Below are 27,745 nucleotides of genomic sequence, written 5' to 3' on the forward strand. Positions count from 1 at the left end.
GACAAGACCAAAGGATAAGAGTGGTACAATTCCACACAGTTCCCACCATCAGAGTTCCATATCCCATCCCCTCCATTGGAAGCTTTCCTATTATTTATCCCTCTGGGAGCATGGACTCAGGATTATTATGGGATGCAGAAGGTGAAAGGTCTAGCTTCTGTAATTGCTTCTCTGCTGGACATGGGCGCTGGCAGGTCTATTCATACTCCCAGCCATTATAGGGTATTTTATCATAGAATCTGAGAGAACCTAGAGTAAAGTTTAGATAAATTGAATTTTTAGTCCAGAGAAATCAGACCCACTTTTTCAGAGCTCAATGTCCTGAAAGAAAGTGAATATTTTTAAGTCTGACTTCTAATTTATTTATCAGGAAACACACACACACACACACACACACACACACACACACACACACACACACACTTACAGTTACTTGAACATTTTAGGATTTAATCTTTTGTAATCTAAGCATTCCTCAGTTTGAATTTTCTTACCCGTGTTTCATAAGTCACCAGATTTACAAACCCTCATTTCCCCGAATATTGCTTTTGTTTCTTCAATTAACACTTAGGTGTGCTGACATATTTTGTTAGTCATCAAGGTAACTCCATTGTTTCCCTTTTGGACTAATTACTCAGGACTTATACATGAGCTCCCAGCAGTCATAATTATGTATCTTTGTCAAGAAAATTTCCTCAATGAAATAAAATTAGTTTCCTTTTTGGTTTTTTTTTCTTGGTAGTAATTAATTTACTAGACCTCTGTATCATTTTTGTCCATGTGGAAAATAGCAGTGGCAAAGAACATAGCCATTTCTCTTTAAATATGTTCAGTGTGGTGTTTGCAACAACTGTTAAATACTGTTTGCCACTATAAGGGAATGGGTATTTTCTCACTCATAGACTATGCTGGGATTTCTCTGTTAACTGTAGCCTATTTGGTATATCAACTTTCATCATTCTCAGTTACCTTAGTTGCTTTTGAAATAAGATAGAACCTTTATTGAAAACCACCATGTAGCATGCTATCACAGTGGGAATAAAGATAAAGACGAAATACTTAAAAGGTACTTTTGAGCTCCAAAGGTTTAAAGCTATACATTTTTCTTACTTTATACAAATGGATGATAATACCAAATTGTTTCTGTGAAATTGGGTAAGATTTCATTCCCTTTAAAATGCCATAATAAAAACCACTTTTCACTGGATGACTGGCAAAGCTGACAGGTTCCCCTCTAACCACTTCACAAAGGTGTGTCTATCACCCTTGGGCTGGCTTCCTTATATGTGGTTGACTTCCTTATAGATTTTGTTTTGCTTAATGGTAAGGGTATGAACCCCTAGTCATGTGAGAGGCACTTGCACCATAGTAGGAAATGCGGACCTACCACCCAAATCACTTGAGTTTACTTCCTAAAGCCTTCTCAGCTCAGCATACTGCTCTGCTTCGCAACCCCTTGGAAACTCATACAGCCTCCAGATGATCTTATGGTGGAAGCTCTTATGTTAGGAACTTATGGTGATATGTAAAGTGGGCTCTGTGGAGCAATAGTTTATGCACTCGTAATACACATTTCTTGTAAAAAGAGTTGCATGGCCAATATAAATTTGGGTAATGGCACATTATACAAAGTTAGGCCATTTTCCTTGTTAGAGTATTTGTCAGATCTTTTCATATGGAAACATTCCACAATTTGTGGACTTTGTACTCTGGTTGCTGAAGATTATTACTCCCTGGAGCACAATTTGAAAAGTACTGGGGTTCTTAAAAAAGTAGTGTTTCTGCACATGACTGCTTCCTTGTTGGTTGTAAAGAATGGAGAATTACTGCAGAAAACTATGTCAGACAGCTTTTGTGTGGTTCTTATCGTCATATCAATAGCCACCCACCACCAGAGTTTCTGTGTGCTCTCCTGGCCATGATTACCATAGTTACTATAAAGTCTAAGAAAGTTTAGTTGCCATTTATTCTGCAAGTTTGTATGCTTTAGTGCTCTATATTCCATATTTAAGCAAAATTATCCAGTAAGTCATCTTTCACCTCTTATTTCTCTTAACACAAACACCTCCACTTCCATCTATTTGTCCCAAACAATACAGTAACATTTAAAATTGCAGAGTACTATTCCATTCAATATATATGTTCTGTTCCATTAGTCTGAGTGCTTGTTTTTGTTTCAATACCACATTGTTTTGCTTATGTTTCACTGTAGTATACTTTGATTACTGGAAGTGTGTCCTTTACACACACACACACACACACACACACACACACACACACACACCCCATACATATACATACCCTACCACCATTCTTTAAGAAATCTTTATATTCATTTATTTTTAGTGATAGATAGATAAGTAGCTAGGGACATCAGAGCACTGCTCCACTTTGGCTTACAGTGGTGTTGGGGATTGAATTTAGGAGTCTCAGGCAGGAATCTTTTTTGCATAACATTGTGCTGTCTCCCCAGCCTTCTACCACCATTCTTACACCATCCTTTTTTCCCATTTATTATCATTATTTATTGGACTTACCTTTGTTGAAGTAACACTGTGTATCATCATTATGTAAATTTCAGGCTTGCATTACTGAAAACCAATATGTGCATAGACTACTTAAGTTCTCCATTAAATGTCTAATTCTGTATGGCTCCAGGTGAAGTTTACATGGGCCATCTCAAAATTGAAAGATCCTCCTTGTAGATGTACATCTGCTGAGAGGCACCAGCTGGTAAGTGAGAATTGAATTTGAAGAGAAGGAGGAGGAGGAGATGTCCCAGGGAAGACCTGCAAATTTAGAACAGGAGGAGAAACTCCTGCTCTTAAGGAAGAGTTTGCAAAGAAGCAGAAAGAAACCATATTGTACTTATATCTCTAATTACCTCACTTTTTAAGGGGACTTAAATGCCAAAGATTAGGGATTTTCTGATTTCCATTTTACAGATTTCAAAACAAAAGTACTGAAAGGTATAGTATCTGGTACTTGCAGCAGGCTAGAAGGGCACTATTTATTTCTAGTGTATCATATAGCACCTGACTCAAAGCTACTTTTTTTTTTTTTTTTTACTAAGAGAGTGGGCTTAATCAGAACATGTATATTTGCCTATATCCTAAAAATATTGGCAAGATTCTGTCCATGTGCATCAAACTCTACCAAATCAGTCCAGCGATTGTAAATATACTTCATATCTTGTACAATAGTTTGCTATTTATACTATTGTAAATAGTGTAAGTATAATGTAAAAGAGCTTTGGCATCTTAAAACAAACACAAAGACAGTCATTCTGTGGTTGAGTTTCAAAATACTATAGCAAGAAAATGGATTTAAGCTATACTTTAAAAATATGAATAAAATGATAGATGTGAATTTTATTATTTTTTTTGTATGAGGTAAACTTTTAAGTAGTTTTAAAGTGAATGTGTATTCCTCCCCAAATTGTTAAAGTACCAAAAAGATCCAATTGAAAGTACAGACAGGTCTCATACTAGTTCAAAAAGGTATAAGGAGCAAAAGGGAACAATGACTGGTTTTCTTAATTAATTGAAAAACTGCTATTTCCCCTTCATTGGCATATATGTTTGCAGTAATTTTAATACTGAAATGAGTGATGTGGGTTATTACCCTGGGAAACAACAATTTAAGTATTTTCATTTTCTGCACAAGCTTCAGACAGAAGAAATAATGGAATAAAAAAAGTTTCTCTAGTGCGTAGATGGACTTAAGATAGTTTTTCACTTGTAGGCAGGTTTTCTGTTTAAGTTTTAGAAATTAGTTGAGAGAATAATCAAATTCTCTTTAGACTTTATTCCCATGTTCACCCTGAGGTTGTAATTTAGAAACATGATTATGGCTATTTAGCATTTTTATAATAATGAAACATTAATGAAAATGAATGAGAAAAACACTTTCATAAAGATAAAAGAGCCTAAAGAGGCTCTTGGCTAGTAGCAATATCTACTTATAAGGGGATATGAATTAGTTTGGACTGGTTTCCATGTCAGAAATGAGGAACTGTAGAACCTGGAATTAGGGAACCTGCAGGCAGGGGGCAGAGTGGGGAGTGGAAGGTGTACCCTTGATTAATGCATGTTTCCCTAGGTAGCTGCCTTCTTACAGCATTCTTTATTCTCCCTTCAAATATCAGTTGACTCTCTAGTCTGGAGTCCAAAGCAGAAGTCTTTGAAGAATGATGAAAAGGTTAAAGATCAATAGAAAGGGGTGGGAGAGAGAGAGAGAAAAAAAAGTCATCTAGGTAGGCAAGATCCTTTTTTAAAACAGTGTCTTATTTTTAGGTGAGTGAAAGTTCAGATAATTCAGCCATTTGTTGTCTCCTTTTTTCTTTTTCTTTTTATGAGGTGCCCTGAATTTTTGAGGGCAAATACAAAGCATGTGCTTCACTACTGTGCTATCTTCTTGCCCCCCATAATTTCTTCTAAAAAGAACGGTTCATAAGCATTCATTTTCTTTTAGCCAACTAACTTCTAAGTTAATTCTGTACTCCACAGCATTTAGTTTCAATTAGCAATAATCGCGCCTCGGATAAACCTCATTGGCTACGATACTGCCACTGCACAAAGCTAACATTTAATGTTAGCATGGTGAGTGTTCTTCCTGGAAGAAAGGGATAAGCATGGAAAAAACTATGATTTTCTCCTTATGAGGATTACAATTGATTCAGATACTCAAAGGTACCTTTAGGTCAGAGTCATATATGGTGAGAAGCAGAGTACAAGGAAAAGACTTTGAGAGCATGAGAAAGAGGTTCAATCTGATTCTGAGCCCAGGAATTAATACCTTAAGAAAGAGAGGAAGTTCTGATGACATAGGGGAAAATTAAGATAAGAAAACCAGAATGGATTTCAGTATTTAAATCTTAAATCCCTTCCCTTCCCTTCCCTCCCCTCCCCTCCCCTCCCCTCCCCTCCCCTCCCCTCCCCTCCCCTCCCCTCCCCTCCCCTCCCCTTCCTTTTTCCTTCCTTTCTTTTCCTTTCCTCTTCTTCCCCTTCCCCTCTTCCTCCTCTTTTTCTCTCCCCTCCCCCCCTCCTCCTCTATTGCTGGGGCTAGGTGCCTGCACTACTAATTCACTGCTTCTACGGTCTTTTTTCACTCAATTTTCTGGATAGGACAGAGAGAAATTGAGAGGGGAGGGGAAGATAGAGGGGGAGAAAGAAAGATAGACACCTGAAAACCTGCTTTACTACTTGTGAAGTGGACCGCCCCCCTGCCCCCCCAGTCCCTATGCTTTGTACTATGTGCACTTAACTCAGTGTGCCACTGCTGCCCCCCATCCCCACCCCACTTCTAATGCATTTCCAATCTAGAATAGTTAGACTGTGGTAAATTCTCCAGATCAGGATAGTAATTTCATTTACTATAATCAAGGAAGCAAAGGAATTATTCAGAAATTTGCTTATTTGAGTGGGGAGATAACAATTTTTATGCATAAGATTTTCGTGCTTAAGGCTCTGAGGTTCCACGTTCAATCCCCAGCACCCCAGAACTACCATAAACTGGAGTTGTACACTGCTCTGGTTAAAACAGTTCAGAAATGCATAACAAAAGCAACTAGTTGTGATTTTTTTTTTCCTTTGTTTTTTGGTGGTGCAAGTGGAGTTTTCCTTGCTGGTTTAATCTGATGTTATTTTTCATATTTTTTCTCAAGTAGATTCAAAAGTTGTTGTGCACTTTAAAAATCATAATAGTGGGATGTTGAGTGGTAGGGCAGCAGGTTAAGTGCACGTGGCGTGAAGCGCAAGGACCACCGTAAGGATCCCAGTTCGAGCCCCCGCCTCCCCAGGTGCAGGGGAGTCTCTTCACAGGCGGTAAAGCAGGTCTGCAGGTGTCTATCTTTCTTTCCTCGTCTCTGTCTTCCCCTCCTCTCTCCATTTCTCTCTGTCCTATCCAACAATGACGACCTCAATTATAATAATAATAATAACTACAGCAACAGCAACAAATAAATAACAAGGGCAACAAAAGGGAAAATAAATAAATAAATATTAAAAAATTATAATAGTGGGAGTGAACACCATTACTTGTACTAAAAAAGTACTGCCCATAAAGCAACAAAAAACATATAGTATATTACTTTACCACGCACACTATCCAGATTTGAGTTCAGTCATCACAGCAATGAAGGAAGCTTTGGTGCTGCGGTCTCTTTTACTTTCTGTCAATAAGAAACCAAAAGCTCAAAGCAGTAACAAAAACAAAAATGTGATTTTTCCTCATTAAGTGATTAGTAGACTTTCAGCCTTCACTGAAAGACATTTAACACATTCTCAGCAATCTCCTTATGATCCAACTCTGGACTTTGTTTCCAGCCTCAGTTACTTTTCTTAAATTAAGACCTTTCTTTCTTTTATTTTTTAAATTCTGTTTAATGTTTATGTATTCCCCTTTGTTGCCCTTGTTGTTTTATTGTTGTAGTTATTATTGTTGTTGTTCTTGGATAGGACAGAGAGAAATGGAGAGAGGAGGGGAAGACAGAGAGGGGGAAAGATAGACACCTGCAGACCTGCTTCACCACTTGTGAAGCGACACCCCTGCAGGTGGGGAGCCGGAGGCTCAAACTGGGATCCTTATGTTGGTCCTTGTGCTTAGCGCCATGTGCATTTAACCCGCTGTGCTACAGCCCGATCCCCCTTCTTTCTTATTTAAAAATGTACTTTATTGGAGGCAAGTTAATGGCTTACAGTATAGTTCTTGACACAGGTGCTACCTTTCATCTCCCCATGATAGGTGACTATGTGTCTGGAAGACACTCGCTACCCCATCCTAGGTCCCCTTCCCTCATCATACAAGCACTAGGACCCAGAGTAATTCGCTTTAGTGTACAGGACTCTTTCTTTGAGCCCTTAACTTAAGCTCAGCATTTTTCATGCAGATGACTATAGCCTTCTTTAAGACCTTAGAGCTCTCTCTCTCTGTCTTGAAAAAACAAAAACTTCTCATTGAAATTTCTTTAGAAGCTCCTCACTGCCCTTCCAACTTCACCTTCCAGCCTCCCGCATGCACATTGAAAGCTATTAAGACCTCTTGATTGCCTGAACCTTCCCCTGTCCTGCATGTGTCTAGAATATCCACTCAGCTCCTATCAACGTTATGTCCTTTAAAACTCTCTGTGGCATCACATTTTCTGGAAAATTTGACACTCTCCACTAAACAGATTGAGCCTTTCCTCAATCTGTTTCTTTAATAGTACACGAACTTTACCATTGTGTGTAAGATAGTGTAACACAGCTACATTTTATTTATTCATTTATTGGAGAGAGAGAGAGAGAGAGAGAGAGAGAGAGAGAGAGAGAGAGAGAGAAATTGAGAAGGAAGGGGAGATAGAGAGACACCAGAGCACTGTTTCAGCACTTGGGAAGCTTTCCCCTTGCAGGCTGGGATTAGGTACTTGAACCTGGGTCCTCGTGCACTGTGTGCTCAATTAGGTGTGACACTACCTGTCACCCACAATTTTAAAATTATGCTTATATTTGGATTTAGGCTTTTAAATCACTTTTTGAATCCCCCCCCCCCGTGTGTGTGTGTGTGTGTGTGTGTGTGTGTGTGTGTGTGTGTGTGTTGTGTAGGCTTGACCTAATGCACATGTTATTTCACTACTCTGGGCCATCTTTTTATAGATGGATAGGTTGGTAGAGAAATGGATGATAGAGGCACCAGCTAACCACAGTAGCTCCCTGTGGTATCATGACATCTTTTTTTTTTTTTATTGTTGTAGTTATTATTGTTATTGATGTCATCATTGTTGGAAAGGACAGAGAGAAATGGAGAGAGAATGGGGAAGACAGAGAGGGGGAGGGAAAGATAGACACCTGCAGACCTGCTTCACCATCTGTGAAGTGACTCCCCTGCAGGCAGGGAGCCGGGGGCTCAACCCGGGTTCTTAAGCCAGTCCTTGCGCTTTGCGCCACCTGCACTTAACCCACTGCGCTACCGCCCAACTCCCTTCATGACATCTTTAATAGTGTGCCAGGAATCAAACCTGAGCTACATGCTGTGTCCTACCTGGGGCACTATATCGGACCCTATGATACTATTTTTTATTTAACATCAGCTTGATTAAATCAGATTTACTAATCAAACATTTTCCATTGACATAGGGACTAGCAGAACCTCCATCTGTCATAGCACTGAGGAAAAGCAAGTCTATAAACCTATGTAAGGAAAAGCATTTTATTCTAATTCGGGAGGGGTAATAGGTTAGAGGAAGGATTGCTTACTTGACTTAAGTAATCAATATTAGAGCTGTAGGTGTAACATATGACTCTTTCTGGGAAAAACTGAAAAAATTAATCTTGTTATAACTTAATAAAAAACCAATGTGGTGAAATGACCCTTGAATTGGTGCACTGTGCTGCCAAGATAACAGCCTTAGGAAGATACCACTAAAAAATGAAGGCTATTAAAACCAAACTGAGTAGATGAATTTTACTCAATTTATATTATGAAGTTATTCTTTGTGTAGTAATACCTAAGCAATATTGGATTTTCCATTATGGGAGGATTTAAAAGCCACTTTGGACTAAAGGTTATTTACATTTCTAATTTCTCAAATCAAATAATGCTACATAACTTTAAAATTGTAACCCCACTCCAGAATGATCATAATAAATCTCAATTCTCAGCTTCCTCTCCTGTTCACACACAGACTCAGACCAATAATTCTTCTCTGTTTAGTTTTGTGTTCTGTTGTTTTAGATTCTAACTAGCAGAAGTGTCCAAAATTTTGGCATCTTTTTCTTTTCCTAGGCAACCAACTCTCATTGGAAGGGTGAGTGGCTGCATTGGCATATATGCTTACAACACAGGCACATTAAAAAAATATTTACTGACATGTAGCATAAATACAGAAGAATGCCAAAGTAATAATTAGACAACTTGATAAATATTTCTGAATTGAACTGACCTATATAACCTGCAGCCAAGAATCAAGAACCTTACCAATGTGAACGTTAATTTTTATCTTCCTGATACCAAATCTGTGGTATCTTTTCCAAAACCATTTCTTCAACTCTTCAATACCAACTAGGTTTGTTACAATGAAACTCAATTCTAACTCTAAATTAGCATCAGATTTTATATGTTTAAGGACTCAGTTCCAGAAGACCACCCTCATTTCAAATGCCAGTCACAAATATCAGATCCCCAATTTGACTGCAAAGTTTGTACACCCAGATTTGTTAATTTGACAAATTTGGCTCTCACTGGAAGGGTGAGTGACTGCATTGGCATATATGCTTATAGCAGGCACATTTAAAACAAATATTTACTGACATATAGCATAAATACGGAAGAATGCCAAAATAATAATTAGGCAATTTGATAAATATTTCTGAATTGAACTGACCTACATAACCTGTAGGATTACCACAAAACTGAGGATTAGATTTTACTTACTCAGAAACAGGTAGATTGTTACAAAGAATCTGGCTTAGAAATAGGTAGCTGGAAGAGGCATAAAGGATAAGGTGTGGTAGAGGCAAGGAAAGACTTGCATGCCCTCTTTTGGTATATTACCATCTTCATGTATTTAATATCCCATAAACTCTCTAAATGCTATCTTTTTGTGTTACTTAGTGTTCTTTATGCCACTCTTATAGACTGCTAAGATTTATTTGGGGCTGCAGAACTTCAGTTCATAGGCAGAAGGGGATGAGAACTTGATCCATTTATGCAAATTAGATTTTCAGTCAGTACAGTTCTGATTGGTGGAATTTTCCTCAAGCAGTGATTAGTCATTTCTGGATGATCTCTGACTTGCTGTAGTGCTGTTATCTAGCAGTGAATGAATCTGGATATAATTAAAATGTGTGCTGGATAAGCTTGGAATCTGATGACAACTTCTCAGCTCTGATTTTTACTGAGATTCAGAACGCTTCCATGTTTGTTAAATATATATGTTTTTCTTATTTTATTTTATGTGACTATCTCATTTGGTATAGTGGTAATTTAACTCCTATATGTTTCCACTTAACTTTGACCTATTCTATGCTTAAGATTCTGGCTTCTATCATTGTCTTTTATCTTTTTGCTTCAGCAACTTTGCTCTATGGACCAACATGGAATGAATATTCTCTTTTCTTTTTTCAAAAGACAAATGTAAGCTTGTTGAAATCAGGTTTCTCACAACAAATTTAAGGAGGTATATAATATACATTTCCTGATTATAAAAAAATGAATAACAGTCATGTGGACTAGAATAACTTTATAGAGAAACTTGGATTTGATCTGAAATTAAAACAATGGAAGGGTGGGGGTAGATAGCATAATGGTTATGCAAAGAGACTCTCTTGCAGGAGGCTCCAAAGTTCCCGGTTCAATCCCCCTCACTGCCATAAACCATAAATGACCATGCACTGGTTCAAAGAAAGGAAGAAAGAAAGAAAGAAAGAAAGAAAGAAAGAAAGAAAGAGAAAAGAATATAAAATAAATGGAAAAACAAGGAAGTGAGTTCCAGGGAATTTATTTGAGTAAAAATCTAGCGATAGAAAAGCTTAGCTACTCTTATTTTTCATAGGATACTCACAATATTAGATAGAAGAATAATAGTAGTCTAGTCTGCAGAGGTAAGCTGAGGTCAGATCATGAAGAACTTTCCATGTTAAGATAATGACTTTATATATTATTATGTAGCTGCAGAAGAAACAGGAGACTGACATGTGCAATAGTTTGAGTTGGTAAAAGGAGCGTTTTTAAATTTGTCAGATGGGTGTGTACACAAAAGAATTCTAGAATTTAGAAAGACTTGGAGAAATTATTTGACTTGCAATCATAATGTGTATAACAAGGTCATGACAGATTAATTCAGAGATATAGGAAAAGGGATAAACTGAAATCAATCATAATTTAAGTAATCTATTTTTAAACAACCAATTTTCAGTTGTTTTCAGAGAACATCAATGCTGTCCAAAGGCATAGGGTTTTCAGGATGTGGAACAGACCTTAGATATAAAGTCAGAATGGTACCTAAGGCCAGAGAGTTAGTAGTAGTGTTGTATAGGTGAAGGCTCATTTATGCAGGCTTTAAAAATGGAAAGAGCATAATGCTATCATTGCTAAAAGGTGGCAGAGATGGTGAATGGAGGAAGTTCAACCTAGAGTTCTCTTGAAGGGAGGTGGGCGGTAGGGAGGTTAAGTGCACACATGGCACGAAGTGCAAGGACCTATGCAAGGATCCTGGTTCAAGCCCCCCAGCTCCCCACTTGCAGGTGGGTTGCTTTGCAAGCGATGAGGCAGTTCTGCAAGTATCTTTTTCTCCCCCTCTCTATTTTCCCCTCCTCTCTCAATTTCTCTGTCCTAGCCAACAACAATAATAGCAGCAACAACAATAATAATAAAAGCAACATCAAGAACAACGGGGAAAAAAAAAAGACCATCAGGAGCAGTGGATTCGTAGAGCAGACACAGAGTCCCAGAGATAACACTGGAGGACAAAAAATTCTCTTGAAGATAGCAGAGTTTCTGTTCGAATAGCAGAGATTTACTATGACTTGTATTTAGTCACACCAGCTTTAGAAGCCAGTCTGAATCAACATTGCTGTCCAAATTCTTTAATTTCTAAAGTAACAGACAAAAATTGTTGAACAATAATAACATCTACAGTAGCATGTATGTATGTACTTGAGAGAGAATCAGAGTATTACTCTGACACATGTGATGCCATGGCTCAACTCTGGACCTCAGATTTGAGAGTTAGTTCAGTGCTTTATCCACTGCACCATCACCCAGACCACAACAACGGTAACTGGAAAGTATATTACTCCTAATCCACAAATGAAGTTTATTTGGGTTTCAGTTTAAAAGAAATAATTATTCTTTTTTTTAAAAAAATTTTTTATTATCTTTATTTGTTGGATAGAAACAGCCAGAAATCGAGAAGGAAGGAGGAGATAGATAGACACCTGCAGCCCTGCTTCACCACTTGCAAAGCTTTTCCCCTGCAGGTGGGGGGCCAGGGGCTTGAACCCGGGTCCTTTCACACTGTAACATGTTGCTCAACCAGGTGTACCACCACCTGGCTCCAGAAATAATTATTCTAATATAAACCCCTGTTCTGAAGTTTCCCCAGTAACTGTCCAGTGTTTCCTCAGCAAAGACAATTTGCTAAGGAAACAGGGCAAAGTTCTAAACTCCAATTAGCTAGTGCTGTCAGAGATTAATAATACTTTAGACCTGCTGGAAGCAACTTCACATTTGAGCCTTTTTCTACTGTGTCATGGCAACAATTTACAAATTTTAATATTAGATGTCCTCTTTGAGAAATTGCCATTTCTTATGCTATGGGAGTTTTTATGATTAGAAATATACCTCTTTCCTTGCAGTTTTTTTTGAGGCATTTATGTTACTCATTTTGCTTATCAGCAGTAGTTCAAAAATTTTCTACCACAGAGCAATTAATATCTGTCAGTAGAAATAAATTACGTTTTTCATTGCCTCTGACATGCTCTCAAATACTATTTCAAAGTGCCATAATTATGCATCATTGTGCTATACAGTTTTGGTGTCTGATGTAGTAGTGTATGAGGGACATGACTTATATATATTTACATATACATATGGAATATATATTTACACAAACATGTAGCATATTAGTACTGAAGCAATGAGGATAGACATAAGGACTGGGCTGTAAATTGGGGAATATTTTGTAGAATAATTTGCATTTATTTTTCTAAAGCAGCCTGCTTTTAAGAGTTTATGTAATATATATGTATTAAGTTGTATAAATTATGATTTTGCCATCAATATATTTTTCTTTGTCTCCTTTTAAATTTTTATTAGTGATTTAATTAATTAAATTAATTCATGATTTACAAAATTACATGTCAACAGGGGTATAAATCCACACTATTCCCCCTACCAGAGTTCTGAATTCCCAGTCCCTCCATTGCAAACCACTGCAGTTCTCTCAAGGCTGCAGATGTGGGTTAACTGTCATCTCTACAAAGATCTGTTCACATTTGTACATAATACCCCTGTTTTCTTCCACATCCAGTCCTCTCTTCCCCTCTAAGCCACTCATGACCCTATTACTACATCCAAATGTTTCTCCCTTTCCCCTCCTCTTTCTGTGGGTCCTGATGGAGCTGGAGTTCAGAGCCTTCTTATCTTCTTCCTCCTATCACTTCTCCCCCACTGGGAGTATGGATAAAAAATTGTTTTGGGGGTGCAGATAGGAGTTCTGGCTTCTGTGATTGCTTCTCCGCTGGACATAGGCAATGGCAGGTCGATCCATACTCCTAGCCTGTTTCTATCTTTGCCCAGTGGGCTAGTGCTCTGGAGAGGTGGAATTCCAGGACCTTTTGGTGAGGTCATCTGCCCAGAGAAATTAGTTTGGCATCATGGTAGCATCTGCAACTTGGTGTCTGGAAGGTGGCAGGACATAATGGTTAATAAACAGGAACAAAAAAGTAAGGAGGAACAGAGCAGATGAGATTAAAGATCTTACACTGGAAAAAAGCTCAGAAGTCCATTTTAGGCATATTTCTAGGGGTTCACGACTATGGTAGTTTTTGTTTGAGTTTGATAACCTCACATGAAGTTGCATAAGAGTATTGTCTGTGAAAATGGTGCCAGAGTAGAGAATAGGTCTAGAAAGGTGAATCAGGACAAAGAGTAGCTCCTATTCTTGAAAATATTCTGTGGATAAAATTAACTAGTTACGTCTGTCCACCCAACCCAGGACATGCATATATGTCTATTTAGCACCAGAGCCCATGCAATCTCTAAGTCCCTGTTGGTCTGAGCTTGCAGCTCATAGTCACAGCTTGGAACATTGCAGGCTGCACTCATTTCAGGATCAGTCTTCCTCGAGTGGCAGGGCAGGTTACCCCAGCCTCCCTTCAGTGACTGGGACTGGGGTAGTCCTTACTATCACTGCTTTAAGGTGAGGGCAAGGTCCTGGGAAGGCTCACAAGAGAGCTTATGATGACATTCCTAATGGAAGTGACCAGTGGTGGCCCAAAGAGGGTCCATTAGAGGTCTAAGCTCATCATATTTGTGTGGTCATCCAAGGATCCCTTGATTAGGGCTCCACATGATGAGGTGGCATGATATTGACCAAAAGGGCCATTATTAAGTGAGCCAGTCTCTTGCCCTTATCCAATGTTTGTAGTCCTCTTTCTATCTGATGACCTTAGACTTTCTCCCAGTTGTTTAAGCATTGAGTATCATTTGTTGAACCCAACTAGAATTAGTTTTTTGTCTAATTTGTCTCTTTGGGCCTTTTTGCTAAATTGCCAAGATAATTTAGTGTATGTTTAATCAATTAGAGAATTTATGATGTATTCTTTAGGCACTTCAACTAGGAATCCAGATTTATTAGGTATAAATCTAACTACTGAAGACTATTGAGTACTATTACTTTGAGTTATATAATTGTCCCGTGCTTATGTATACATATACAACTGTACCCAGTACCCTAAACCCTAGTCTATGTCTAGTATATGTAACTTTGTTAGACGATGTGCTTTCTAACATGGATGTGTAGGTAGTTCCATATGTTAGGAACCTGGTTTGAAGAGTTGCGAGGTTGATATCTCAGACTCTATATCTCTGGCTACAGTCCACATTAAGAATTCAGTAGTAGCCTAATTCAGTAGGATGGCAACACTAGTTGCTATTTGGTTTGTCCTCTTCTCTTCTCTTCTCTTCTCTTCTCTTCTCTTCTCTTCTCTTCTCTTCTCTTCTCTTCTCTTCTCTTCCCTCCTCTTCTCTTCCCTCCTCTCCTCTCCTCTCCTCTCCTCTCCTCTCCTCTCCTCTCCTCTCCTCTCCTCTCCTCTCCTCTCCTCTCCTCTCCTCTCCTCTCCTCTCCTCCCCTCCCCTCCCCTCCCCTCCCCTCCCCTCCCCTTCATCTTCTCTTTGCTGTTGTTATTATCCTCCACCCCCTCCTTTCTGCCAGAGCACTGCTTATCTCTGGCTTGTGGTGATATGGGGGGATTGAACCTAGAACTTGGGAGCCTCAAGCATGAGAGTATTTTTGCATAGCCATTATGCTATCTTTCTCATCCACCAATAATTTTTATTTTTTTATTAGAAGGTACAACATTCTTTAAAGAATGTGATACTATATAAATATTTAGAATATATCTTTTATTACTCTAAGGAAGAAGTATATACTATTTGCAAAGGTTTTCCTGTGTAGCGACCCTTTCATTATTTTTTAAAATAACTCTTTTTAAATATTTTATTTTAGCTTTATTATTTATTAGACAGAGACTTAGAGAAATTAAGAGGGAAGGAGGAGATGGAGAGGGAGAGAAACAGAGAGAGACTTGTAGCCCTGCTCCACCACTTGTGAAACTTCCCCCCCTATAGGTGGGGACTGGGGCCTTGAACCCCAGTCCTTGCACATTGTAACATGTGCACTCAACCAATTGCACCAGCACTGCTCCCAACCCTTTAGTTCTTGCACTTTAAGTCCATTGGGATCACCTAGTTGCTCTTTCTCACTCAACCATGAGTATTGGTAGCAGATAAAAAACTATAGTCAGATTACTCTCTATTTATATCTATTCTCATTTTCTTTTCCTTTGACACTGTAACTAAAACTTGACACCTTTTTGCTTTTCACTTTTTTTGCTTTTGGTGTCTTAATGAATTTCAGCTTGGCTGGAGGTTCTTTTTGCCAGTTTGTATGTTCCATTATAATCACTTCCCACTACCCACCTCACTCCAACTTCCGGTGATTATTTGGTGAGAGATTATCAGATGAGGTCAAACTGAAGGGGAAAGAAAAGAGACAGGGAAAACCTAGTAAACCACAAAGGATTTGAGCCTACTAAAATCTCTCAAATTACAGTTGGACTTAAAGCACAGACTGATATCATCAGTGTTAATGAATGAATGAGTCTACTACTACCTTCACTCATTATCATATAAGTCTTCTTAAAATGAGTGAAGGGGATCAGAATATATTGTCCCCAAACATGCCACATTAGCATAAAAACTGAGCCAAAGCAATAAAGAAACGCTAGAGGAGTTCTCTTTTTTTTGTGTGTTTTTTCTTTATTAATTTATTCCCTTTTGTTGCCCTTGTTTTATTGTAGTTATTGTTGTTGGATAGGACAGAGAGAAATGGAGAGAGGAAGGGAAGACAGAGAGGGGGAGAGGAAGATAGACACCTGCAGACCTGCTTCACCGCTTGTGAAGCGACTCTCCTGCAGTTGGGGAGCCAGGGGCTCCAATCGGCATCCTTAAGCCTGTCCTGCTTTGCGCCACGTGTGCTTAACCCGCAGCACTACTGCCTACTCCCTAGAGGAACTCTCTTAGCTATCTCCTTTTCTTACTAAAAGTGGAGCACAAATCTCTGTTCATGGAAATGTCTCTCCCTCAGGAGGGAGCAACTCTTAGTTATTGGAGAGGGCTGCTGTCATTGGAGGATAGTCTTAACTTGAATCTGCATAAACTTTACTTAATTAATCCCTATAGGCCATTAGTTTCCTCCATAACTTACCTACTCAAAATTTACCATATGTAAAGCCTTAACTCTTTCTTTTGTTTAGTTCTCTAGTATTCCCATGTTATTTTTTTGACAGTTTAACTTACTTATCCCAGATATTAACATTACAGGGTAGAGGAAAAATCATTTTTCCCTTCCATAAGAATTATTTTAGCCTAGTGTATAATCAGTGATACCATTCTGAAACAGAAGAACTTTGATAATTAAAAAAAAAAAAGGTTTCAGGGGGGCCGGGCAGTGGCACACCAGATTAAGCACACATAGTATAAAGTGCAAGGACCTGAGCAAGGATCCTTGGCCCCAGCTTCCCACCTGCAGAAGTGGGGAGGTCGCTTCACAAGTGGTGGAGCAGGTCTGCAGGTGTGTGTCTATCTCTCTCCCTCTCTATCTTCCCCACCTCTCATAATTTTTCTCTGTCCTATAAAAAAAAAATTGAAAAAATGGCCACAGGAGCAACGGATTTGTAGTGCAGGCATGGAGCCCCAGTGATAACCCTGGAGCTAAATTAAAAAAAAAAAAAAAAGAAAAGAAAAAGAAAGGGAGAAAGAAAGATTTCAGTAGTTATTTAATGCCATTTCTTCCTTTTTAAAAATCCCTTGAGGACATGTTGATTTACATGGTTGTTGTCAACATAAGTTCCACATCTCCACCCTACATCCTCTTTCTCCACCACAGGGCACTGGATCATTAAACCATCTTGACTTTCCCTGTCCCTCTCTGAGTCTCTGGCTTTGCTGCAAAAGACTAGTCCATTAAAGTTTCATCCTGTGCTATCCCTTGCTTTATTTCTTACTTTCTGACTATGAATGATACTATACAGAATCTGTCCTTCTCCTTCTGACTTATTTTGCTTAACATGATTCCATCTGTGTTGTAGCAAAAGAGAAGATCTCATTCTTTCTTAGAGTTGAATAGTACCCTACTGTATTTTTTTTTCTTTCTTTTAAGCATTGTATTGGAAGGTTAGTGGTTTATAGTTGTTGAAACATGAGTACGATTTCTCACCTCTTTGCTGTAGATATATGTGAAACACTCTCACTCCCAACTTGGGTCCTTTTCTATGATCATGCATCAGGACCCCAATACTCTGTCTCCATCCTCCCTCCCTCTGCTTCTTCAGAGTCCTTTGCTTTGGTCAATGCACCTCTACTAGCCTAAGTTTCACTCCGTGTTTTCCCCTTTGTCCTTGTTTCTTATGTTCCACCTATAAGTAATATAATTTGGTATTCATCTTTATCTTTCTATACTACAACTTCTTTAAGCATTCATCTATTGTCAGACACTTGGGTTGTTTCCAAATTTTGAAAATAGTGCTGCCATGAACATAGGCATGCATAGATCTAAGAAGAGTTTTAACTCCAATTTAAAGTTCAAATAATGTTACAATTTAAGTATAGTTAACATATAGGGAAATTTTGCAAACTTAAATGTAGTTAACATATAGGAAATATTGAGAGAGGGATCAGACTTCTCACTCAGCATGTCTCTATAGAAAATTTATTATCTCCAAGCACTGAGTCAAGGGTACCTTATTCCTGAGGAATTTTTTTTTTTAATGAATTTATTTCAGTGAATCTGTCCCCACTCTTTATCCCTTAACATTTTTGTTTTAATTTTTTAAAATTTTCATTATCTTTTATTTATTTATTGGATAGATATAGCCAGAAATCGAGAGTGAAGGGAGGGATAGAGAGGGTGAGAGACAGAGAGACACCTGCAGCACTGCTTTACCACTTGTAAAGCTTTCTCCTTGCAGGTGGGGACTGGAGACTTGAATCCAGGTCCTTGCACATTGTAACATGTGCGCGCAACCAGGTGCGCCACCACCTGGTCACTGTTTTTTTTAATTTAATGCTTTTGAGTTTATTTACATATGGATTTAATATACAGAGAATTACATGGTGATAATAACTTAAAATGTAGACATTTTGTAATCATCACAGTCATATTTTATCTTGAAATTCTGAAATTATTCCTTCAGGAGTAACTGCATTACTGTATATCATAGCAGGACAGCTCTGGACTAGGTGAAACTTTACTGTTTTCAGCATTTAAAAGAGAAGCTGTATTGAATTTCTCAATTGAATTAAAAACAGAAGCTTAGTGAGTAGAGAATTGTCTTCCTACACGGAACTCATGCTATCAGACTCCTAAGTAGAATTTTAGCAATTTATACTGGCTAAATAGCTTTCTGCAAGTCAAATCCATCTTCAAGGGAGCTGTGATTATAGTATATTTTTAATTATGGTGGCATTGAAAGTAATCAGCTCATATTAACTTTCTTTTAAATGGAATCAAGAAGCAGAGCCTTTTACTTTCCTAATTCCTTTGTCTGGGGAGTCACCCAGAATTCTTAGATGAGTTACTTCAGAATGAATGGCTTATTGTAGGACTGAGTTTTACTATAATGAGTAAGAAGAAGGGATATCAAAGTAGAAGGAAACTTCAAGATTATGGTCACCTCATTTTGCACCTTTCTATTTGATATCTAAAAACAAATGCCTAAAGTGTTTGAATGCACACACACACAAAAGAAACTAAAGTTTTTCACTGGGTTGCACATTGATAATTGGCAGTTATGGTTTTAAAGGAGCAAGGGCATTAGGTTAATTGGTATAATGTGAAGACAGATGCTTTATATTTTCAAACATCTCACTAGTTAATTCCTACTGAGCTTCTACTTTTAACAATTGTGCAGCAGTTCAAATTTTGAAAATATTTGTAGTCATTTTTTTATTTGCTATGTCTTTTTTTATGAGGTGGGTCAGTACATCTTTTTTTTATATGGATTAATCAATAACACTTGGAGTATTTGCATGTAATGGACACCTGTTTCTGCTCTCCAGGGGATTACAATTTAAATTTCACTTTTCAGTGTCTTAATATTTTAAAGGTCACACCTTTGTTTGATCACACTCCCCTTCCAGATAGACTAAACTAAGTTCTTCATACAAGCTATAAATTTGACTTTCATCCTACTGAAATGAGGCAACTACTCTTCTCAGTTTTTTAGCTAAGGAGTCCATGACTTGAAGAGCTTCCTTCAATGTAATGGAACCTGGGACATGCACATGGCAATGCACCACACTCTCCAAGTATTCAAGTTAGTTTTTTTTTTTGTCCCTCAATAATATCTTAATGCTTGATTCTTCCCAGAGTCTTGAGCATTTTTCTGGGATAATTTTAGTGGGCTTCTAGGTAGTGGATATTGATTGGAAAAGACTTTACTTGTGATTTTCTTGAAGTTCTTTAAAACATACCAGCAGTCCGTACCTTTTGTGCATACCGTGATCCATTTGAACTTTAATAACTGTCTTCCAGGATGTTTTTGTCTCTTGAAGGTTACCTTTCTTATGGATATGCATATTTAAAATTTAGTGAAAAATACCACTTATTTCACAGTAATTTCTCTTCACTAAATATACTAAATGAAGCAAAGCAAGAAGCATCATGCATAGATACAGACGAGTTAACTGAAAACACAAAACAAAACAAAGCAAAGCTAGTGTGGAGAGATAGGATAAGTTATGCAAAAAACTTTCATGTTTGAGGCTCTGAGCTCCCAGGTTCAATCTAGGGCACCGCCGTTATAAGTTAGTTGAACAGTGCTTTGGTTAAAAAATAAATAAACTATGAAAATTCGCTCACTCTTATTGAAGTTAAGACTTGTAGTGGAACATGAGCCTACTGCAACAGAAAGCCAGACACTCACACTGGCTTTTGCATACTGGGAAAGGCTCATTTATTGTCACTTAAATATGCATTGAATACAGGACTGATCCTCAAATGGGGTGTGTATTTGTTGGGGGTGGAGGCAGTTGAGGGTGAAGGAGGGGACTGGAAAACCAGGAGGGTGGTTACCAAGGAAAACTAGATGAGGATTTAAGATTGCTAGGTTTCCCTGCTTAGGGGATCATGATGTTTTTTTTTTTCCATAAATGTCCTCCTAAAATAAAACTTGTAACTCTTCTCATTATTCTGAAGGGTTAGACAAGCAGATAGGTAGTGAGGTATGAGTTTCTGATCATTTCCCTATTGTTTTCCAAATTCAGTTTTAGCATACTAACTATTCCATGCAAGACTGCACCTACAAGTAGAGACTTGTTTTCTGTCTGGCTCAATTCATCAACCTCAGGTCACCTGTCCCTTTAGGGCTAAGCTGACAACTCTGACCCTCTGGGGTCTAAGAGATATCTTATAGTGAATAAAGGGATATATAATTTAGTTGGACTAGGAAATTTACTCTCTTTAAAATCCCACTATTAAAAATCTAGTTGCTTGGAATAATACATTTTAAAAAGAAATGCAAATACTTGAGAGTAAACATATTACATTCATAACTATCAGACTGTAAATATTTAATTAACTTACTTGGAATTTGGCTAGGTGGACTTTGAACTATCATCATTTATTCACTAGTTACCATTATTAGTTGCTGTTAGAGCTTTTTGCAGCTGTGAGATTTCACCACTCTGGGTGGATTATTTTTTTTTTTTCCTTTTTTCAACACCACAGCAAAGTTCCACCTTTGTGACCTTTCTTCTTTGCATGGTGCTTCTATATGGAGACCAGGGGGCTCAAACACATATCCTCAGACATGGTAAAGCTTGCTATCTACCAGGTGAGCCATCTCTTGTCCCCCACAATGTTTGTCATTTCTAGAAGTTGTATTTTACCCATCATCTGTTCTTTTCTTTCTGTCTTGGTTCTTTTTACTTATTTGTCTATTTATTATTGGGTATTACTGCTATGGGCTGATGTTTTCAGAAACAGAGAGGAGAGAGAGAGAGAAAAGAGGAAGAAGAAGGAGGAGGTGGAGGAGAGGAGGAGGAAAGATATCACAATTTTGAAGATTACTTCAGTGCATTGAGGATTAAACTCAAACCTGGGACCTGAGCATGACAAAGCAAGCACACTACCCAGTCTTATTTCTATTTTCTCTTATTTCTCTAATCATTAAAGTAAACTTTTTTCTATTTCAACATTTTAAAAATTTATTTGTAAAAAGGAAACACTGACAAAACCATAGGATAAGAGGGGTACAACTCCACACAATTCCCACCAACAGAATTCTGCTTTCCATCCCCTCCCTTGATAGCTTTCCTATTCTTTAACCCTCTGGGAGTATGGACCCAAGGTCATTGTGGGATGCAGAAGGTGGAAGGTCCGGCTTCTGTAATTGCATCCCCATTGAACATGGTTGTTGACAGGTCGATCCATACTCCCAGCCTGTCTCTCTCTTTCCCTAGTGGGGTAGGATTCTGGGGAATCAGAGCTCTAGGACATATTGATGGGGTTGTTTGTCCAGGGAAGTCTGTTTGGCATCATGGTAGTATCTGGAACCTGGTAGCTGAAAAGAGAGTTATCATATAAAGCCAAACAAGTTGTTGACTAATCATGAACCTAAAGGCTGGAGTAGTGCAGATGAAGAGCTGAGGAGGGGAGGGGAATGTCTCCATTTTGTAGGTAGCTAGTAGGCATGTTTTGATTATATTCCAAAGGGCCTGTGGCTATACTAGTTTTTTTTTTTTTTTTCCCCCTGAGCCTGAAATCTGATATACAGGTGGATCCAAGTTATTCTCTGGGGAGATGATACCATGGCTGGGAAAAGGACCAGAAACCTGGATCAGAGAAGAGAGTAGCTCCTGAATATGGGGAAGGTATATAAATATTGTTGACTAAACCCCATTGGTTTGATCTGATCTGGGGACCATATTCAGCTTAGGAGCTTATGTGACCTCTGCATTTCTGTAGATCTGAGCTCACATTCTGTGGTCATAAGTAGGAACATTCCAAGCTGCCCTCATATCAGGACCCATCTTCCTCAGGTGTAGCATAGAGTATATTGTCCATCCTCTGAAGGGAGGATGGAACATTCTCTACCATTGTTGATCCAAGTTGAGGGCAAGGTCCTATGGGGGTCCACAAAGACGTATATTGTGTTGTTCCTGATAGGAATGACTGGTAACAATGGAGAGAGGGATTTATTCCAGGTCTAGGCCCATCATGTCTGTTTGGGAATCTCAGGATTCCCCAATTAGGGCCCCAGCTGATAGAATGGCATACTTTAATGATGACTAAAGAGTCATCACGAAAGTATGCCAGTCTCTTACCCTTATTCAGCTGTTGCAGTCCTTGCTTTGATAAGGATAGCTTGGGAGTGAGTGAGGGAAGTATAATAGGAAATAGGTGAGGAGGGTATCTAAGTCTAAGTAGACACTATTTCATTATGAACTTGATACTGACTCACTACAGACTATTGTGTATTTTTGCATTCAGGTATATATTTTGCCCTAATTTATGGGTACATGTGAACATATGCCCTATCTCATGGGACCTGTTCTATATCTAGGTTTTGGGACTACTGGGAATGGAATTAGAGAATCCTATGAAAGGAAAGTTCTTACCTGAGTAATGAGGGTGAAGGGTTGACATTCCATTTTTTGACATCTCTGGACACAGTCTGAAGTGTAGCATACGGAAGTGGTATTCATTGCGTTGGTTAGGTTGGGATCAGCAGATGCGATATCATTTGGTATGAATTGAGAGAAGCATGCAGGAAAATGAGTCCTACTCTAGAGGTTCCAGGACTGGGGAGATATAGGCTCTATAGAGGGAAGTAGAAGGTTCTTGCTGTCTTTGGGTTTAAGAAGGCAATAGATATTGCTATAGTCACATTATTTGGCAATTGGGTTAACTTTGAAAAGTCTCTTTATTAGGATTTGCTGTATCATATACAACATCACCATAATTTATGTCCTTTGACATTATTTGTATATACTGGTGCTATCGGTTGCTTCATTAAAATAAACTTTTAAATAATCTCTTAAAATTTAGGGGCCAGGCAGTGGCACACACCTGGCTGATCACACACATTAAATTTGCTCTACTATCTTCTGCCCTTGGGAGTTCAACAAGAACTATGTTATGCTAAGTCTGTTCTGTGTGGTTAGGACTGAGAAAATATCACTCAAAGAAAGGTCTGCATGCCTTTTTGCTGAAATCAGGGGATTTTCCTAGTTTGGGATCAATTTATTGTTAATTTCTTGGTTGAAGCCTTGTTCACTTTGTGAGTAGTTTGGATTTAAATATCATAGCTTGGAGTTTTAATTGTTGATCGACTCCAAGAACATACCAGATTTTTTGACATAGTATAAAGTTTTAAAGTCTACGTTCCAGGAACTGGAAATATTTGGAATGATTCTAGTTTCTGCTGTGTTCTAACCTTCTACTTGTCAACATTAACATCCTAACTCTGAATCTGTAGAGCTTATTTTCCTGAGACACTCTTCTTTACTGACAGTACTTGGTGACTCTCTTTTCTTCTGAATGTGGCTATGATAAAATATTTTTGAGTTCACAACAGGAGAACATGCACCACCAAAGCACATCATTTTACCAGTTCACTTACATGACTTTTCACCAAGGATTTTTTTTTTTGGAATTTGTAAATGAAGGGAAGTATGACTTGGTCCAGGGAACATTGTCAAAGGACGTTAGGCTTTGGGCACCTTGAAGGGACCAGTGGGAACTGAAGGAAGAGGATAAGGAGCATTGGCTTTCAGGTCATGAGTAGAAAAGAAAAGTGGGAGACGGCACAGGAAAGATGAGGGCATCAGCTACATATTCTTGCTTAAGGGTGATTTTTGCCCAATTCCAGAAATAGGATCTGTTGTTCTCTGTAAACACAGTGACATTTACTCAACCAGACCAAACCAAGGGGAAAGTAAAGCATCAGAGGCAGCTGGTATGACAAAAGGTCAGGGCAATTCCTACTTATCTTGTGTCATTTTACATTGAGTAACTTTTCTGTCCTTTCCCCACTGGTGCAGATTTGCTTTGAAATCAGTCTCACATATGTCATTTTAAAGAAAAATATTTTGATTAGGTTTCTTGATTCCCAATCATTTTATGCTTGCTAGTGTTTTCTGTTCAAAGTTTTACTGAATTTTCCTCTAGTAATGTTAAGAGCAGTCAATTAAAAAATCATTTGTGACTTAATATGGATTTACAAAACTATGTGATGACAGGGGTATAATTCTGCACCATTCACACCACCAGAGTTCTGTGTTCCTATTCCCTCCACTGGAAACTACATTAGCTTTCCCAAGGTCACAGATATTGTGGTCTATCCCCCCCTCCACACGGCCACAAGGGATGAGGGTCGGAGTGGGTTTCCAGGGAGTCCCTGTGTAACTCCAATGTGCCAGAGGAGACAAGCATTTAGCCCTAGGAAAGCCTCAATGGGACAATTCGTTTATTGAAATAAAAAGCAGGTAAATATAGGCCACAACTTGGGGGGAAGGTTTGAGATATCCATTAACCTAAACACAGAGCAATACAATGCATAGTTACATTTTGACCAAGAGACTGTTTGTTCATAAGCTTTACAATGTACATTTTTCTGGAGGTAAATTGCAGGCACTTTAGAGCAGCAGGGGAGAGGAAAAAGACAGCCTGAGCAATCAAGATGTTTGCTAGCAGTTTTAAAGTTAACACAGTAATCCATGGCTTTTAATTAAAGAAGGAAAGGGGAGAGGTGGCATGTGTAGAAAGGTGCCCATGTCCAGGGGTCCAGTCTCATAAATTCCAGAGACCAGGGAACCAGCCCTTGTCTTGACCTGAAGGGAGAGTTAGGGGTCAACCCGCTCAGATCTCATGGAAACAATGGCCTGGATTTTCCAGAACAGTGGGCCCATTCTCCAACATGATATGAATTGACTCTTATTTCTATAACTATATCTGTATTTATAGGTAGAAATTTGCCCATTTTTCTGTAGTCCTGCTTTCTCTTCCTAAGTCAAATGTACACCTATTACTACTTCCCAGTGTCCTTCCTTGCCTTCCTCTTCTGTCTCTGGGTCCTGATAGGATTGGAGTTTAGAGCCCTCTGGTCATCTTTCCCCAACATTTCTCTCTCTTTGCGAGTAAGGGCCAAAATTCTATCTTGGGTGGATAAGGTGGGAGTTCTGGCTTCTGTAATTGCTTGCATTGTTCTGAATACTTTAAATACATTACTTTTACCAAACAACACTATGAAGTAGGACTTATTAGCCATCTGACAAATGAGGAAACTGAGGTACAGGTTGTTTCTCACCTTGCTCACAATCACACTGCTAGCTTGTGGAAGTTCATGGATTAAAGGTAGTCTGTTACCTATCACAGGAAGATGAGTAACTATATAAATGTGTCAGTAACTCTACTGTAACCCATTATAAATAAATTATAAATAAATGTTAACAAATCTAATGAAGGTGGTCTGTTTAACTTCCCTAAAGTACACAGTCTCATGTCAGCCCTGGCTTCAGTCCCTGTCACGTGTTACATTGCAGGCATGAGGTTTCTTCCTTCCTTCCTTCCTTCCTTCCTTCCTTCCTTCCTTCCTTCCTTCCTTCATTTCTTTATTTCTTTATTTCTTCCTTTTTAAAAGATTGTATTTTATTAATGGGAAAGGAGGAGAGAGAGAAAGAACCAGATATCACTCTGGTACATGTGCTGCCGGGGATTGAACTCAGAACCTCATGCTTGAGAGTCTAGTTCCTTAGCCACTGTGCCACCTCCCAGACCACCAGGCACGGGATTTCTTGCACTACCTCCAGATGAAATCTCAGAAACAAGGATTTCAGTCCTATTCACCATTTTGATTCTCTATTCTGTTTTGGTGACTGAGAGAATTAGTTTGTTTCTGTGTTAGGTATGTCTTTTTTCATTTTTCTCTTCTGCCTTCTCTCATTATGTTGTGTTTGGACAAAAATGGTTCAGATGAAGGCTGCCAGGCAGTGTTAACTGGAAGTCTCTACTTCAGTCCCAGTAGCATCTATTTATTCAAGCATTCATTAGCATTTGGATGGACAAAGTACAGTGACTGACTTGGGCAGCTCAGGGGCTTCAGAGAGGAACTGGATGTAGCTTATGTGCTACAGTTTGTAACAGAATCGTTACTCTGTATTAAGTAGCTTCATTAATGTGGAGGAATTTGGGAAAAAGAAAGGGAGGTTCAGTTTTGTTTCCAAAAATAAAAGGAAATCTGAGGTCAGAGCTTCCCTAGTAGAAGCCTCTATCTCAAAGGTAATCTTAATTTTATCTCCAGGACCACTGCCATGAAATAAATTGCATGCCAAAGGCATATCTGGTGGTGGCAGATTTTTATGCCTCTATACCTGTATGTGGCCAGGTTCTGAGGCATGGGTGAAGGGTGAGTACAGAGTTGGCCAGAGAACCCCTGTGCTCAAGGACAGAGTTTGGAAAAGGAAGCTTTAGTTGAGGAACTCAGTGAGTCCTGGAGACCTGACTTAAGGAGTCAGGATTTTATTTTGCAAATGATATGAGGATATGAGTCACTAAATAATAACAAACTACTTGCTATTTGGGTCATTTTGTTTTGACAAAATTGTATTTCCTATTTATAAAGTCAGTAAAATATGAACATAACTATCCTTTAGGAATGAGACATTAAATTATAGAAAGACATAAACAATCACAGGTTTGAAGAATTTGGGAAAGGTGGCCTATTTAAATAAACTCTTTTGAGATTACTCTGTAAGTGCTCTGTAAGTCTTTGAAAACATTGCCAAAAGATATTTAAATATTCTCCCTAGTGAACTTTCATGAATATGGAACAATAGTAAAAAAGAAAAAAAATTTTTTGCCCTAGAGTTTTTATAGATAAGGGATGTTCTTAAAACTCCAGAGCATATAATATTTTAAAAATATAATTCACTGCTTATTTTCCTTTACATGAATATGGAGAAGTAGGTTATTAATTTTTTTGATGTAGAGTTTTTGTAGTGAGGAGATATTTTAGAAATTATTTAAAAAACTTCAGAGGATGTATATTTAAAAGATGTAATTACCTGCTTATTTTCTCTAGATCTTTAACATTTAAAGAAATTTTTGTTGCCCTTTTTACTGTTGTTATTATTACTATTGTTGTTGTTGGATATGACAGAGAGAAATTGGGAGAGGAAAAAAAAAGAAATTGGGAGAGGAGGGAAGGCAGGGAGGGTAAGAGAAAGACAGACACCTGCAGACTTGCTTTACTGCTTGTGAAGTGACCCCCCCCCCCCACAGGTGGGGAGCCTTGTGCTTTGCCCCATGTGCATTTAGCCCGCTGTGCTACTGCCTGGCCCAGATCTTTAACATTTTATTTCATTGGAAGCTTCCCTCCAAAACAAATAAACAAAACAATAAAAAAAGAGAAATGATTATTTTACCTTCTAATAACCTCATTTTAAGCTATAATGATAGCTTAGTGGACAACAGTATGAAATA

General features: G+C 38.4%; 1 protein-coding gene and 1 pseudogene across 3 annotated transcripts in view; one reads left to right on the forward strand and one right to left on the reverse strand.

Moving 5' to 3' along the window:
• Positions 1-27,745, forward strand: part of DCDC2 (doublecortin domain containing 2) — a 208,869-nt gene that overhangs the window by 114,139 nt on the left and 66,985 nt on the right. The window lies entirely within an intron of this gene.
• LOC132538389 (U4 spliceosomal RNA) lies at positions 4,470-4,582 on the reverse strand (annotated as a pseudogene).

Source organism: Erinaceus europaeus, chromosome 4 (assembly GCF_950295315.1).
Source record: "Erinaceus europaeus chromosome 4, mEriEur2.1, whole genome shotgun sequence".
NCBI lineage: Eukaryota > Metazoa > Chordata > Mammalia > Eulipotyphla > Erinaceidae > Erinaceus > Erinaceus europaeus.